Source organism: Equus caballus, chromosome 15 (genome assembly GCF_041296265.1).
Source record: "Equus caballus isolate H_3958 breed thoroughbred chromosome 15, TB-T2T, whole genome shotgun sequence".
In the NCBI taxonomy this organism is placed as follows: domain Eukaryota; kingdom Metazoa; phylum Chordata; class Mammalia; order Perissodactyla; family Equidae; genus Equus; species Equus caballus.
The window spans coordinates 13268386-13285962 of NC_091698.1; the positions used below are offsets into that span (position 1 = coordinate 13268386).

The following is a 17577-nucleotide window of genomic DNA, read 5'->3' on the forward strand; positions in this document are numbered from 1 at the left end:
GGGCTGCTCTACACTTTCGTTAAGGCTAAGCGAAGAGGCAGGAGGCAGAGCCGACCTCCTCAAACTTCATCAGGGAGGAAATGGGCTTTTGGGGGCACGTGATATCTCTTTGTCAACAAGAGCTCCAGAGCACTGGTGACCTTTTAGAAGCCAGAGGAAGCAATCAGTAAGAGCTGAACTCACTCCTCCTTTTCCCTAAGCACAAGCCCTGAGTTACCTGAAACCCATGCCCCCAACACAGGACACAGAAAAGACATCACTATTATTAGAGAATCATTTATTGGGGAGAATTAATATTCTCCACAAGAAGGAATTATTTTGCGGTGGGAAATTTTCCGCTCTCGAAACGCTGGAAAAGCGTTTTCTGTTGGCATAGAGACGGATCCCTAAACATAGTGCCTTTAGCAGTGGTGAGAACAGCTGGAGGCCCCTGGGCCGGCTTGACGCCTGCAGGTGGAGCTTGGATGGGGCACATGCTCCCTGCGGGGCACAGATAAGGGACGCTTCTGATCCAATAGCTGATCTTTAAACGCCATGACTTTCTGAGGGTGTCTGTTCTGGTCTCTGATCCGTCTAGAACATGTAGGATAATTCTGGCCAGCAAAGACAACTTCTTGGTGGCAGGACTTGGTGCTTGGCACTTTACAGGAGGGAGCCCTGTAGTTGGAAGGATGCCCCTGGACGGGCTCTGCCTGGGCCTGCTCTTCTGCCTTCTGGTCAGTTTTCACAAACTTCCTCAGGGAAGGAAGGGGCTCTTGAGGGCGGGTGACCTCTGCTGCACACCGCTGCCCCAGTTTCTCCACTGGGAACTTCCCAGGAACCGTCCTGGTCTTCTGAGCCGTGGTGGTCCCAGTAACGGCAGCTCTCCCTTTAACCAGGCCTCTGCTCTGTGCAGATGATATGGGGCTGCCCTTTTCCTGGGGATGTTCTTGGTTTTTGCCTTTTGTCCCAGGACGAAGCCATTGAAAAATGTGGTTCATCTTTTTTCTGAACAGACTTTCAGGAGGAGGCTGTGCCTTCTGTGATGAGGTCTGGGAAGACTTGCTCCCACGCGTCTCCTCTGATGCTGTGATCTGAGTAGGGAAACTCTTTCTTGTAGGTTGGGATGTCCCCAACCCTGCATCCCCTCCACCAAGCTCTTCTTTGTTAGTGCCCGGAGGGCTCACTCTCATTGTAGCTGGTGGGAATTTCTTATCCTCGTACCTCTTTCGGTCTTTCTTGGGGACCCAAGGCTCCTGCCGCTGCTTCCTGCTGATCCCAGTGTCCTCCAGATGGACATGCAGCACCTGGGAAGCTCCCATGTCCCCACTGGAGACACCGTGGGCATGAGTCAGTGAGGCCTTGTAAGTCAAACTCTCTGAGGCAGGGGACCTGTCAGTGTGTTGGCCTTGGACCTGGCTCTGATTCCTCATCTCTAGTTTCGCCTTTAATTCCCTAAACAGATGTTCCTTAAGATCCGATGACTTCGGGTCTTGGGGAACTTGTCTTTTTGGTGCAGGGCTTTCATTGGTCCCAGTAATTTCTATTTTACTGTGATTCTCACGTATCCTTTGGGAGCTTCCTGGCTTGCTGGTTGTCAACACATTAGCAGTTTTTGACTGCAGAGCGTTGAGCTCCTTGGCCCTGAATATGTCCCTGGCCGTGCTGTGCACGGAAAAGGGTTCCGACTTCATCTTTTTGTCCTGTCGCCCTTCTCTTCTATCACTGGGACTCACTCTCTCATCCTTTGTCTCATGTTTGGCACCAGCTTGCCTTGCAGGCAGCTCTGGGGGGCATCTGTTGCCTAGCTGAGTAAATTTCTGACTCGCTTTGCCTGTGATGCCACATGTGACAGGCAGATGAGTCTGCCTGGCACCCTGACTCCTCTGAACAACCTCTGCAATCTCTTGGTTGATACCAGAGGGTGATTGTCTCGGCACCCCTTGTCCTTGCCTGCCCATAGGTGAAGTAGCAGGGCAAAGACGATCCAGGACCAGGGCTGAATTTGTTGTTTCCGCTTTTTCTTGAAGAACAGATTTAGAGCTTCCTCTATGGGGCTCGAAGCCCTCGGATTTGGAGTCCACTTCCAAAGTTGGGTTATTTGAGGGGGGACAGTAGAAATAGGTCAAGGACTGGGATGCAGCATCTTCCGATTTAAACGCCTGTATGGATTCAAGGACCCTGCAGGGAAGGCCCCACTCCATTCTCATACGAAAGCTTTTAATATGGGTTTCCATCATCTGTTGTGCACTGGAATCAATGAAGCAAAGCTCCTGGAAGGTATTCAGGGAGGAGTCCCCACCCACTGAAGGTGGCAAACTCCTCTGTGTTATTTGGGTGCGGGATTTGTCAGAAAGCAGCAATGTCTGCTTGCTGGCATGCCATGAACTGCGCACCGTCCCAGGGAGCCGGGCCTCACTGATTTCCTCAAACTTCTTGCTCAAATGTGCTTTCAGGACATTTTCAAGTTGTTTCTGATCTAGACTTTCCTCCAAGGCCCTTGAATGTTTCCCTGACAGACTTGCCACGTGACTATTTAGGTCTTTCTCAGAGTCATATGCCGGATCCTTATCTGAAGAGCGCTCTGGGTCACTCAACAGATGAGCTTTTGGGCCGTTCTCTGGGCTATGCCCCTGATCCTTCCCCATCTCCTTCTCTACCTGAAGCAGTTCTGAACCCCTCTCATGGAAGCTTTTGGATTGGCTCAATCCAACATTTAGATCTTTGCTCACCGAGATCCGTGAGAGTCCACGATTGCTCTCTGACTTAGCTATCTCTGAGAAATCTCTTGGAGGCATCATCAGTGACAGACACTCACAGATCCTGCGGGGTAGGCCCCACCGGTGTTGGATGAGCCTCTTTCGAAGGTGATGTTCCAGTTTCTTCCTCAGCTCATCACTGAGAGGAAACTCTACGGGAAGGACGGAGATGGAGGCATGGGCCTGGGAGGCCTGATGGTAAGGAAAGTTGGGAGCTGAAGAACAAAATTCTTCCTGAGATCTTTGGACTACAGAGGGGGAACCCCACAAACTTTCCTGTTGCTTCTGCAACACTTTCCATTCCAGCTGTCGAATTTCAGATGAGGTGAGAGACTCTGATTCATCCTGGGGTCTATGGTGACACACTCCACAGATCCTTATCTGGGGTAGAGGACCAGATGGTAGGATTGGGAGTGGGGATTTAAGGTGGGCCTGGGACTTGACCTGAGTGAGAGGTAGGGACTGGGATTGGGGCAGGGTTTGAGGCAAGGGTTGGGGCTGGATCTCAGGCAAGGATGGAGGTGGGCGATGGAGAGGTACTGGGGATTCTTGGCCCATGGAGGCATTTGAGATGGTATTAAAAAGGAAGATTGTGGTGCAGTCACTTGAGTCACGGATAGCAGAGGGCAAGGACTCGCTATGCAGAGATGGGAGACCCCAGAAGAGCTGCATACATTTTTCCTGTAAATGGTCCTCCAAGATTTTAGGATATGGGGGCTGCTCATGCATGTGCAGCTCCTTTGGTTTGCCTGCACTGCTCCAAAAAGGAGGGGAGAATGCTAAGTCACACTCATCAGCATTTGACTCTAACATTTTCCCTGAAGGATTTAGTTGGTGGCCTGGCCTAAGTTTTTTTGGAAAAGAACCCTTCTCCTTATCCTTTTCCTTCCACATCAGGAAATCCCTCCTCTTTTGGACTTGTCTCTCCAGGAGTGCCAGGACACGAGGGCTGAGAAATGAGAGGTTACCAGGCTCTATAAGGTTAGCTGTAGGGTGTCTCTCCAGAGAGGACTCTGAAGAATGGAGGGCAAGAAACTCTCGATTAAAATCACATGGTGCCAAGGTGGAAGGTGCTAAGAACAAGTCTTTGGCACAAGCTTGCCACCAGGATAATTCTGAAATTGACAGGCTTGAATGGTCAGTGCCTCTGATTGTTGGGACGTAAGTGGACAACCCACCAGGGCTATCTGGAGATGAGTTCTCTGGAACAGACTTCAATAAGATGGAAACCGATTTAGATTGAGTCACAGTTAAAGGGTGGTCTGTCGGTGGTGAGACAGACAGGCTTGGTGGTGTGTGATGACAAGCCAGTGGATCAGTGGGATTGATTATCTGGGACAAATTTGGTAAGGGGTTAATATCTTGGGAAAGGGTGCGGTCAAGAGAGAAGATCGTATTCAGAGACAGAGTGGCCTCTGGTTGGAGAATAGGACCCGTTGCCTGGGTGTCATGTGGTAGGAGAGGGGGAAGGGCAAGGGGTTGGGGTGGGGAACGGTCTGCTGGGAAGTTGGACTCCAAGGGAGGAAAAGGCTCTGGTGGCATAGAGTGACCCGGTGGTGAGGGTGAAAGAAAGTCAGCTAAGGGTGTCATTGGGTAAGGTGAGAGGACGGAGGGGGGCGGTGGGGAAGGGTCAGGTGGAGGGGATGGTGTTAGGTCTCCTGGAGGGACTTCTGAGAAGGCAGAGGACAGAGTGAATGATGACTCAGTCCCAGAAGCTGTGGAAGCCATAGAGGACACAGAGGCGGTATCATCTTCCAGGTCCTCCAGGAGCCGATTGATCTCAGCAGTTGTGCTATTACAGACCTCACAGGAGGGGTCTGGGCATAATAGTTGACGAAAGCGGGTGGTATCGAGAGGCCGGCCTAGGGGCCTGCGGGAGACAGGAAGTAGAAAACTGTAGCCAGGACCAGAACAAGGAAAGGAGGACCTGCTGGCCTGTCAGGGGAGGGGCCACCTGAAGCCTGCTGCCCCTTCACAATGCCCCACGTCTATGACTTCACCATACACTCAGCAGCCCTCACCCCAAGGCCTTCATTCACATACCCGTTCCTATGGCAAACCCCTCCCATGACTACTGCAGGCTGTACTGAATCCCTGGAATTGCAGAGAACGTGTTAAAGAGGGATCAGGAAAGAAAAGACTAGTCACCTTTTCAGAATAGAAATTAGCCTCCTTTTCTCCTCTGTTTCCCTCTGGTAATTTCTCCAACCTGGGAAACCAGAAGAGTGAATTACATGTAATAAAGGTAGAAGCATAGGTGTTACACAGGAGTCCCTTTATGGGAGACCCTTGGGATATTAACGGGCTGTTAACTCTGAAAGCCCCAAGAATCAGTAGATGTGGTCAAACGGTCAATGATAATATTAATAAGGTTCACATGTGTTTGTTGCTTCATTTATAAAGTACTGTCACATACATTATCCCATGGGATGTTCAAAACCACCATGTGAGGAACATAGGTCAATGGTTACCTCGAGGAGTCTGATCATCCAGGAAGTCAACGTAGTTTCACAAGGTCAGGAGACAGAAGTTCTGACTCTTGACTTCTCCCACAGCCACCCACTGGGCAACACCCATTGTCCAGGCCCATCACTGCTTCATGCCCAGAGCTGGGCAGAGCAGGAATCTGAGAAATGTCTCGGGTTCTGACTACCTTCCCATGAGCCTTTCCTCTGAGGCCTCTATCTTCTGAGAGGGACTCTATCTAGCGACTGACATCCTCAGAGACCATGGACCTGGGACCTCATGGAGAGGACAGGAAGGGTCACCCTTGGAGAGCTCAGGTGGGATAGGTGGAACCTTACCACTTGATGTTCCACCTCTTCTTCTCCTCTTGGCTCTGCCCTGACGCTGAGAACAAAAAGAAAAGAATGAGGAGCGAGGACTTAGTTGGCTTGCTCCTCTCTCTAGGAAACTCAGATATTCATCCAAGATTAATGTCACTCTCCATTTTTATTACTAGCACTTTGTGTTCTTTCCCTTTCTGAATTTCTAAAGGTGATAAGATACTTTCAATTTTTCCTTCTTTGAAAAACTCGAAGGAGGATTTTTGGCTGGAGTCCACACTTGGTATTCTCAGTCAGAAGTCCTCTGCTCAAGGAGGGCATAGCCTCTGAGGCCCACAGTCACATCTGTGCTTCCTCAGATGGGACCCTGTATCCTGGGACAGAGCTCACACTCCAGTGTCTGCTCAGAGGCTCAGCCCTGCTCTCCTGATCTGCCCAATACAAAGGACGGTTTGGTCGAATGACTCCCGACATGGGAATGTGACTCATGATCCAGTGTTGGGAACAGTGTTCTCCTACACAGATCCCAAACTCTCTAAATAACCCAATGCAGGGCCGTGAAATCAGTGATGGGGTTTTATCCAGGAATCCTCCACCACACCCAGATGGTCTGTGAGTTTTAAATGGGAAACAGTCCCAGCTGAACCCCTAGTCCTGCCTGGCCTATTCCCCTAGAAGGATGATGTTCTATCCTCTATTCAGACTTGCCATCTTAGGAGTCTCTCTGGACCAACTCATTTAAAAATGTGGGACTGGAAATGGAAACAACAATAAAAAATCCCTGTTGGTGGCTTGCCCAGGGATCCTTACCTTTTGGTAGATTTTGGTTTTCCAGAAGGTTGGTAAAGATGGAATCCCCACCAGGAAGCACAGGAACAGAAGAAGCAACCACAACCCACACACGATGGTGAGGTTGTGGTCACTATCTAAGAATGTCGAGCAGATGCTCAAAAACAACTCAGTGTGGCTATTCAGAAATGAGAGAACATTCCATTGACTGAACTCCATTTTCTGAATCGCAAGGCTGCCTGAGGCAACTGAGCTCTGAGAGTGTCCACACTTGCCTATAATCCCAGGCCTGCATCACAGAGCACTGAAGTGTCACAAAGGGTTTCAGAGGGTGGGGGAGGGGACATGAAGAGGGTGTGCCCATGGCCCCTTCCCCCCACCAGCCCAGCTGATCTCTCCATCCATCCTGGGCCCTCCAGGTCCCTCTGCCCTACCCTGCCATCCTATTTTCCAACTCTGTCCGTTCATCATATCATACAATTACATTAATGGAATTTTCTGCCTGTTCCGCCTGTACTCCAGATATTACCTGGGCCCCCTTGACTGTTTGGAGAGCTTGACTTTGGTTTCACCAATTCCACTGCCTCGAAAGTCTGAAATGCTCCCTGGAATTTTTGCTTGTACCCAGACATTTACACTCAGAATCATATATGTCCTCAAATCCATCTTTCCTTTAGAATGTTTTTGCCTTACATGAACCCTGATATAGAACTTAAAGTTCTTTACTCATTTGTTTTTGTGAATGTTGAATAACAAATTTTAGTTTTTTGCTTCAGTCAGCCTTTACCGTCTTCAGCCAGTGGGGCTGACTCCAATAATTGAAATGAATGATTCGTTATTCAACATTCACAAGACTAAAATCAGTACGGGCATACCTCACTTAATGAAAGGGACATGTTTTGAGAAATGCATCATTAGGTACTTTCACTGTTGTGTGAACATCACACAGTGTACTTACACAAACCTAAGTGGTAGAGCCTACTACACACCCAGGCTATGTGGTGCTACCCGTATGGAACCACTGTCATATATGTGGCCCATTAGTGACCGAAACATCGTTAATATTGTTACGTGGTGCGTGACTGTGGTGGATGACAATGACAAAATGGAGTACCATTTTCAAGGCTTCTAAAATGGAGCTGGGAGGCCATTAAGGAAGTGGGGCTTATGCTTGTACACCACATCCACCACCAGATGTTAACTGAACTTTTGAGCTTTACCTGACAGCAGAGGTCACATCTTGAAGTGTTTCCTCATTCCAAGAAGGGGCAGTCTGCCTAGGACCAACTATGTTCTGGCAAGTCAGCTCACCCCATGCCAGAACCAGTCATTATCTGTTCACTGTAGACCTTTGTAAGCCTGTGTCCTTTCCTTTTATCTACCCCTGCCTCCTTTGTCTTCCTAGGAGCACATTTGAGCTTCTACTCGAATCTACATCTCCTGAATTGCAATTCTTGAGACCCCAAATAAACTTTTTGGTTCTTTTGCAGTTTATGCCTCTTATTTGCTGACTTTACATGGTGACAGAAGTGGGATCCCTAGCTACTGACCTTCAATTCTGGTGCCACTTCACAGACACAAGCAAGGTGCCTGCAAAGAATCTTTTGTGCTCTGTCGTCTCCTCCTGGTGGCTCTGGTTCCTGGTGGTAAGTCCTCCTGGGCCTGGACCTCCCATTTTTGGTAGAGGTCCAGACTCTTTATGTAGGCATCCTTTGATAGTGGTTCTGGCCATCCTTCTATTGTCAGCTTTGTTAGAAACTTCTGTTTCTTTCACTCCTTTTTTGGGCCTTTGATCCTTTGGTAAGTTCATACAAATGAGAAATCCATTTTCTAAGAGGACCACCAAAGAACAGCCCCACTCTGGGACTCCTGCTGGTTATGTCTTTAAAGAATACAGACCTTCTACATGTAGATTTTTGTCCCACTGGGCTCAGATTACTCAGGGTGATTTAAAGCTTCACTGGCCTAAATGGGGCTCCTTTGAAATTCCTACATTGGCTTATCTGTGCACTCAATTGGAAAAAGCCTATCAAACCAAACAAATAAAATGGGAAACTTTTTAAAATTGCTATCTTGAGGCCTCTAAATGAAACACTGAAAAGGACACTTCCTTGCAAGCCATAACAATGTCATAACTAAGAATTTCAAATGATTAAATGTAAATGCCATCGATAAAAGAGTATTAACTCCTCCTGTATTTGTCAGGGTTCTCTGGAGAACCAAGGAGATTATCTATATATATATAATATATATTAATATTGATATATAATAGAATATATAATCCATTGTATCTATATTTAAATTCATTTATTTAGTTCTATAAATTACATATATACACATAAAATTTATATATAAAAGAAACTTTGGCCTTGCCCCTAACTGCCTAAAAGAATTTAAGACAGAAGGCCTGTTCCAGGAAGGAGCTGTCAACGTAGGGAACTCTAGATGTGGTAGAGAAGAAGGTACCTAGCCGGGCCCATTTTACACAAGTTCTCTCTCATTTGTTTAGAGATGGCCCAGCAAACATTTGGTTTTCTGTCTCCTTGTGAATTGGCTTCCTCCTCTTTGAAGTCCCAAACCATGACCCCCAACCCCGCGCCTTTGTAAAATATCTAAACCCTAACCATAGACCTGGCAGACACGCTGTAGACTGAGCAGCAGCATGAAGACCAGGGTCAACCTGATGACATTGTGGGTGGGACTACTGGCTGTTTGTCCACATCCTTGTCCTGGGTGCCCAGGAAGGCAGTCACCCAGCAACTTGCAGTGAGGTGTGGCGTGTGACTATGTTTCAGCCAATGCAATGGGAGTGGAAGTGGTGTGTGCCATTTCCAGGTTGGAACTTTTGAAAGCAGGTGTGTCTTCTCCGTGTTCCTTCTTTCTCCTTGTGCAGATTGGTTGCAGACAATGATACAGGCATCAGGAATGGCAGAGCCAAGAGACGGGAATTCATGGGTGACTGACACACCCTGTGGCAGAGAACCACCTGCCCAACACGAAACCCACCTTGGCCTGTAAGGTAATCACACATAAATTTCTACTCTCTGGTTATTCTTTTTCGGGATCTGCTTGTTATTTTCTTAACTATTATGGAAATATTTCAAATATGCAGAAGAGTACATAGTATGACCTCTATCTCCGGCCCCAATACCCAGAAAGAACAGACGTTCAATTCTGCCCTATTTGCTTCCGATGTTGCATTCATTTGCTGGGGCTGCCATGACAAAATATCACACGTAGGGTGGCTTAAACAATAGAAATTTATTTTCTCACGGTTCTGGAGGCTGAAGTTCAAGATCAAGGCATTGGCCGGTATAGTCTCTTCTGAGGCCTCTCTCCCCGGCCGCTTCTCCCTGTGTCCTCACACGGTCTTCCCTCTGTGTGTGTCTGAGTTCTAATCTTCTCTTCTTACATGACTATCAGTCACATTGGATTGGAGCCTACCCATGTGACCTCACTTTACCTTAATTACCTCTTTAGAGGCCCTCTCTCCAAATACAGCCCTATTTTGAGGTCCTGGAGTTAGGACTTCAACATATGAATTTTCAAGGACATGATTCAGCCCACAACGATATCTCTGTTTTTAAGAAGCAAAATGTTGCTGTCACACCTAAAATTCACATTTCCATCCCGTTCTCCTCCCTCCCTCATCATAGGTATCAGTATCCTAAAATTAATTACATTCTTTATGATTCCAAGAATATCCATGTGCATGGCTCCATTAACAAAAGATTACATTTTTATGCATAGTCAAGACATACATATGTATGTCTCCGTTAACAAATTCTTACATTGTTATGCACTTAAAAAATGTACAGGAACAGCATCACACTGCACATGTCCTTCTTTGATTGGCTTTGGGCTATAAATGGGGAAGGAAAAACAGCAGCTGAGGGTAAGAGAATAAATAAACGGCTTATGCATAAAAACCCAAAAGGACAGATTTCCAAGAGCATCCAGGTTGGTGACCATGTGCAGGTTCTGGGAGAGTGGTTACCTGGAGAGGGCGTGGAAGCTCAGTGCCCTTTCCCCATGTCTTGCCCTATGCGTCTGTTCCATCGAGCTATTCCCAAGTCATATTCTTTTCTAATAAACAGGTAATCTAGTAAGTAAGAGGTTTCTCTGAGTTCTGTGAGCCGCCCTAGCAAATTCGTCGAACCGGAGTAGAGAGTCTTGAGAACCTCCTACTGACAGCCAGTTGCTCAGAAGCATAGGCGACAACCCAGACTTGCTCTTGGCACCTGCAGTGGGGGCAGTCTTGTGGGGCTGAACCCTTAACCTGTGGGATGTGATGCTGTGTCTGGGTACATAGTGTCAGAATCGAGTTGAATTGTAGGACACCCAGCTGGTGTCCCAAGAATTGCTTGTTGCTGGGGGGGACTCCCCCGACCCACAACCCCACACACATTGGAATTGGTACCAGAACCTAGGAACAAACTGTGAAAGATAAGCGTCTTAGCTTGGGTTCCCATAACAAAATGCCAGAGCGTGGGTGACTTAAACAACAGAAATTTATTTTCTCACCATTCTGGGGGCTGGAAGCCTGAGAGCAGGATGCCAGCATGGTCAGGTTCTGGCGAGGGCTCTCTCCTCAGCTTGCATAAGGTCCCCTTCTCACTGAGTCCTCAGATGGCGGGGTGTGTGTATGCGTGTGAAGAAACAGAAAGAGAGATCTCTTCCACTTCTGATGAGGCCACAGTCCTATCTGATTTAGGTTCCACCATTATGACTTCATTTTCACCATAATTACTTCCTAAAGACCTTGTGTCTGGACATGGTCACAAGGGGGGCTCAGGGCTTCCATATATGAATGGTGGGGAGAGAGAATTCAGTCCATAGCAATAAATAAAGAGCAAATAAGTAGAAACAAAGGTTTGGCATTTCTCTTTCTCATTTCCTTTCTTCCTGACTTTACTGTCTTGCTCTTTGTCTAGCTTCTTGAACAAGCAGCTCATTGGTTTCTAATTTTTCTTTTTAGATACGTATGTTGAAGGTATCTTTCTTCTAAGTATTGTTTAATTCCATCCACCAGATTTTGTCATGTAGTGCTTTCAGCTATAAATATTTCCTGAGTTCCATATGAGATCCCTTTCAATGCAAGGTTCTATAAGTTCCCAGCCATTATTATTATTTTCTCATCTGTCGCTCCTTTTACAAGTATGTAATGTTCCTCCTTGTCACCATGTTGGTTTTGTCTGGAGCTTTACCTCCAGATTTCTATAGATATACTTTTTTATTGACAGGTAAAGGACAAAATGAGGAAATATTTTTGCTATATATAAGCATGGTATCTGTCTACACTCCTGGGACAGTGTAGACTTCTAATCTGTCACTTATCCACCTTTGTGAAAAGGAATTCTAATATTGGCTCACTGAAGTCATTTTGGTCAACAGCACAGGAAATTGGTAATATGTATGTGTGGGGACCTGGAAATGGCCACCCCAAGATATGTCTCTTTGGCATCAGGATTATTTGAGGCTGATTGCTTTTGATAAACTGGGACAGGGAAGGAGGAATGGAACTTGCCCTTTGTTAGGGCACATTTACATTTGTAAGGTAAATCTCTATCTGTAAAAGTTGCCTCCCTCTCTGTACCAGGAAGAAGAAAGGAGATGACCTTCTCTCTAAAAACTCTTAATACCAAAGGCACAAGGACTTAAATCTGCATTTTATTGTGCTAGTCTGGTAACCTCCTGTAACTGACTTTCCTCCCCCTCCCAACGTTGGCATTTCTTAAGGATTAAGCATCTTTCCTTAGGCTAGGAACTGATTGCTGAGCTCACCTGTGACCGCCCAGCTCCAGACAATCGACTTGAGTCCTGCCATGCCCACTGAGATAGCAGACCCACTACCTGCTGTGTCCATCAAGTGCCGACAGGGCAATCTTGTGACTATTGTGGGAGGGACATTTCAATCACATGTGAAACACCCCATTTGGCGGTATATAACCACTATGTGCACCCCACTTCTTTGGTGCCCTTCAGGAAGAAAGGCACCGGGCCACGGTTCCTCATAAAGCTTTGTTTAATATTCTCTTGCTTTTCTGTCTCATGTGAATTTAATTCGTTCTCCAGCCAGACGAACCCACACTTGGGAAGAGGAAATGTCTTCCTCCCCTACATATGTTTTCATCAGTCAGATAGTCCATGTTGTGCTGTATTCACAACAAACTCCTAAGTCTCAGCTAAAAATAACCAAGGTTTATTTCTCGAACATGCTCCATGTCATCAGGGGCTGGCTCTGTATTATCCTTGCTCAGTCTAGAGGATTGAGTAGATGGCAGCTAAAAGATGCTCGATCCAACTTCTTGCACAACTGCCAGGCAGGAAAAACACACTCCTACTGTTTGCCAAAGGTTTGTCTGGAAGAGACAGCCTCATTTTTGCTCAAGTTTCATTTGCCAAAGGCTCACAAAGTCACATTTGACTTTAAGGGGCCAAGAAGATACATCCCTTCTGTGTGCCAGAGAAGAGCCGACAATATTTGGTGAACGGCAGTAATAATAACTATACACTGTGCTCTATTGTGTCTTCCAAAGCTTATTTTTGCTTTTTGTTTGTTGATTTTTTCAAAAATTCCCTTCAGTTATGTGAGTTACCGTAAATCCTTCTAGTCAATTTCTTTAATAAGAAAACTGAAGTTAGCCAGAGTTAGCTTCTTTTGCTTAAAAAAAAAAAAGCGATCTAATGCATTAGACTTTGCGTTATAAATGTTACTGAGCAGCTTAGGAAAATGAACTTCAGTTTACACCTTGGGCTGGTTTTCAAGAAAGGGTACACACCGATTTTTGAAGGATAAGGTTTTAATAGGAAAAGAAGCAGGGCATGGCATGAGCCAATATTTAGATCCGAATAATTATTGGTGACTGCAGCATGTCAGGCAGGGAGCCAGCTGTTTTTGCATATGCTCTCTAAGTCAATTTTAATTCTTTATAAGAACAATATGAGGTGAATCTTACTATTCATCACTTATATATGGAGAAACTGAGGGTCAGGGAGGTGAAATGACCTGTGCAAAAGTCACGTAACTAGCAAATGATGGCTTTGTTTCAAGTCCATCATCTGATCAGGCAGAGGTGAAAGAGAAGAATGCAATGTGTGTTTTTGGGTAGTGGGTACTGTTCGGTTTGGCAGGACTGTGGGATACATGAAAGGCGGAGGGGCCCTTGAGTGCTAAGGCAGAGAGTTGGAGTCTATCAGGTAGGCAGTGAGAGGAAGGTTTCCGCATCAGAGAGGGCACTGGTGGAGCCATGCCTCAGAAACATTGATCTGCTATTGTCCTCTACGATGAAGAGAAATGAGGCACGCTGGAGGTTTGGAGACCAGTTGGAGGAGCATTGTAAAAACTCACATAGGCCTGAATGGGCATGGGTGTTGGCAACGGAAAAAGAAAAAAGTATTCTATCGAGTCTCCAGACGCCCAGGGAATTGCTGAACGAAGTCTGAGTTCTCCCTATGTAGATAGCTCATACTTTTCATTATAGGTTTCTCAAGAACTTGCTCCCAGAAAAAACCTGGATGGAGAACAAAACAGGTAAGTGCCCAAGTGAGAAATCTACAAAGCTCCTCTCCCCCAAAATCACCTCTTCCCCATCTGGCATGTCTGGTTCTGGCATGTCTTGCAGGTGGTCAGTCATGTCCATCACCTGGTTTCGGTGTGTGCGACACCTGTATCTGGTGTATCCGGCAGGTGGTTCTCACAAGACTTGTAGGTGGTTCAGACGTGTCCAGAAGGTGGTTCTGGTGTGTCGGGCACCTGGTTACAGTGTGCCTGGCATGTGGTTCAGGATTCTCCATCTAGTGGTTCAGGCTGGTCTAACAGGTGGTTCAGGTGTATCCAGCCGCTGTTTCAGCTGTTTCTGGAACCTGGTTCTGGCCTGTGCTGGACCTGTTTCTGGTGTATCCATCATATGGATCTGGCATGTCCAGCACAGCGTTTGGGCGTGTTCAGCAGGTGGCTTCAGCGTACTGGGCACCTGGTTCCATCGTATCTGACCATTGGTTCCATGGTGTCTGGCAGGTAGTTCCTGTGTGTCTGGCATATGGTTCCAGTATGTTCTGAAGGTGGTTCCGGCGTGTCCGACTGGTGGCTACCGTGTGTCCGGAACCTGATTCCTTCGTGTGTGGTTGGTGCGTTCAGTGTGTCCAGGTGTTGGTTCCGGCGTGTTTGACAGTTGGTTCCCGCATGCCTGGCGGGGGATTCCAGGCTGTCTGGCAGGTTGCTCTGGCCTTTTCTGGAAATTGGTTCTGGCGTATCTAGGACCTGGTTCCGGTTTATCCAGCAGGTGATTTTGGCATGTCCGGCAGGTTGTGCTGGCGTGTTAGGCTGGTGGTTCCGGCTTGTCTGGCAGGTGTTTGTGGCATGGCCAGCACCTGGTTCTGGCGTATTCGGGAGGTGGTTTCAGTGTATCTGGCACATGGTCTCGGCATATCCAACAGGTGGTTGCGAAGTGTGTGACAGGTGGTTCCTGTGTGTCTGGCATGTGGTTCTGGTACGTTCGGAAGATGGTTCCAGCATGTCCTTTGGGTGCTTCTGGCATGTCTGCAAGGTGGTTCTGGCGTGTCAGTGTCATGGTTCCAGTGTGTCCGGCGGGTGGTTCCAGGTGGTTCTGGCGTGTCTGGTGGGTGCTTCTGGTGTGTATGGCGGGTCATTCAGGCATGTCTGTATGGTGGTTCCAGAGTGTGCGGCAGGTGCTTCTGGCATGTCTGTTGGCTTTTTCCGGCTTCTAAGGAGCCTGGTTCCAGGGTATCCGGCAGGTGATTTTGGCTTGTCCAGAAGGTGGTTCCGGCGAGTGAAGCAGGTGGTTCAGGCATGTCCAGCAGGTGGTTCATGTCTGTCAGTGATGTGGTTCCGGCATTTCCAGCACATGGTTCTGGCACTCTGAGAGATGGTTCTTTCATGCCCGTCGTGTGATTCTGGAGTGTCCATCAAGTGGTTCTTGTGTATCCGGCAGGTGATTTTGGTGTTTGAGTCAGATGGTTCTGGTGTGTCCTGCAGGTGCTTCTGGCACGTTTTGGACCTGATTCTCACATCTGTGGTGGGTGGTTCCACCGTTTCCAGATGATGCTTCTGAAGTGTCCAACAGTTGGTTCCAGCATTTAAGGCAGGTGGGTCACACAAGTCCCGCCCGAATCATTCGGCCGAGGCACGAATGATTGTCCTTCCACATGCTTAGGAGGAGAGAGACAATAGGATTTTAACCAACCACTCTTTGGAAGTTAAGAAAAACTTGCTTCCCACAGTGCTCTTACAGCATACTGGCAACCTCTCATGCCGCCCTTGTGCATGGGTGGAGAGAGTGTTCACAAAGCAGCTATGGAAGAAAGGCCAAGTTTGCTCAGCAGAGTCCTACATTGCCCTAAAATTGCAAGGCACAAAACACTGCCTCCAACCCTCAAGGGGAGATGAGCAATAATCCATCTTGCTTCCAGCTCTTTGGGAAGCTGAGAAAGAACTCACTTGCCACACTGTTCTTATAGTGTACCTTGAACATCTCATACAAAGGCACCTGAAATGCTGTTTATTTGGAGCCCTTAACTCATTGCTTTAGAACTTCTGCTTTTGGGGCATTTCCATCTTGCCAGCCCGGCTCAGACAAAATGCCTACATCTTCTCCTTAAGCAAGGAGGCTGAGGCCCGAATGATTGTGCATCCACATGCTTAGGAGGAGAGAGACAATAGGCTTTTAACCAACCGCTTTTGTGCACTGGAGGAGAGAGTGTCAGAAAGCACCTATGGAGGAAAGGCCCCTTTGCTCTCAGCCGTGCCCTACATTGCTCTAGAGGTGGAAGGCACAAAGCACTGCCTCCATCCCTCAAGGGGAGACAAGACACAAACCATCTTGCTTCCAGCTCTTTAGGAAGCTGAGAAAGAAGTCGCTTTCCACAGTGCTCTTACAGCATATTGGGAACCTCTCATACACAGGCAGCTGAACGCCATTTCCTCCCAGCCCTTAACTCGCTGCTTTAGAACTTCTGCTTCTGCCACATTTCCCTCTTGCCAAGCCGGCTCAGGGGTGATGGCTACATCTTCCCCTTAAGCAATGGGGCCAAGGCCCAAATGATTGTGATTCCACAAGCTTAGGAGGATAGAGACAAGAGGCTTTTAACCAACTGTCCTTGTGCATTCATGGAGAGAGTGCCAGAAAACCCCTATGTCAGAAAGGCCCATTTGCTCTCAACCATGCCCTATATTGCTCGAGAGGTGGATGGCACAAAGCACTGCCTCCGTCCCTCAAGCGGAGACAAGCCACAAACTGTCTTGCTTCCAGCTCTTTAGGAAGCTGAGAAAGAACTCACCTGCTCGATATGCTTGAACCAGGCACCTTAGAGGCTGGAAAAACCCAACAGGCATGCCGAAAGCACCCGCCGAACACTCTGGAACCACCACACAGACATCCCATAACGACCCAGCAGACTCACCGGACACACCAGATCCACCTGGAACCACCCACTGGACACACTGGAAACATGAGTCTGACACACCAGAACCAACTTCCAGACATGCTGGAAGCACCTAACGGACAGGCTGGAACCGTCTTCTGAACCTACCAGAACCACATGCCACACACTTCGGAACCACCTGTTGGATATCCCAGAACCAAGTACCAGATACACTGAAACCACCTCCCAAATATGCCAGAACCAGGTGCCAGACACGCCACAAACACCTGCCACACAAGCTGGAACCACCATCCTAACACGCCAGAACAACCGGCTGGATACGCCAAAATCACCTGCCAGATACACCGGAACCAGGTCCTGGATACGCCAGTACCAATTTCTGGAAAAGGCTGGAAAATCTGCCAGACGCGGCAGAATCACCCACCGGACATGTGGGAACTAATTGCAAGACAGGCCGGAACCAAAGCCAGGACACTCTGAAAGCATCAACCGGACAGGATGGAATCAGGTCCCAGACACACTGTTGCAACCTGCTGGACATGCCGGAACCACCTTTCGAATGTACCAGAACCATATGCCAGACACACAGGAACCACCTGCCAGACACCATGGAACCAACTGTCAGATACACCGGAACCAGGCTCCCAGTATGCTGAAGCCACCTACCGAATATGCCAGAACCATGTGCCAGACACGCTGGAACCATGTGACGGATACACCAGAAACAGGTCCAGCACAGGCCAGAACCAGGTGCCGGACACACCTGAAACAGCTGCTGGACACACCTGAAACACCTGCTAGACCAGCTTGAACCACTTGACAGACAGTCTGGAACCACATGCTGGGCACGCCAGAATCAG

The 17577-nt window shown here is 47.8% G+C and overlaps 1 protein-coding gene and 1 long non-coding RNA gene across 50 annotated transcripts in view; one reads left to right on the forward strand and one right to left on the reverse strand.

Annotated features, from left to right (window-relative positions):
• Positions 1–17577, forward strand: part of LOC138917619 (ral guanine nucleotide dissociation stimulator-like) — a 93391-nt gene that overhangs the window by 50754 nt on the left and 25060 nt on the right. For 39 of the 49 annotated variants that reach the window (XM_070234863.1, XM_070234858.1, XM_070234857.1 and 36 more), the window contains 2 exons: positions 7804–7959; positions 9207–9332. The gene's annotated coding sequence lies outside the window, so the exon portion shown is untranslated. Of the gene's footprint in view, positions 1–7803; positions 7960–9206; positions 9333–13797; positions 13848–17577 lie in introns of all 49 variants that reach the window. The other 10 variants (XR_011425839.1, XR_011425840.1, XR_011425841.1 and 7 more) reach the window with 1 other exon arrangement.
• Positions 257–6592, reverse strand: LOC138917621 (uncharacterized). The gene is made up of 4 exons (XR_011425851.1): positions 6335–6592; positions 5543–5588; positions 4887–4947; positions 257–4608 (listed from the first exon to the last, which is right to left on the reverse strand). It is a non-coding gene; the product is annotated as an uncharacterized lncRNA (long non-coding RNA).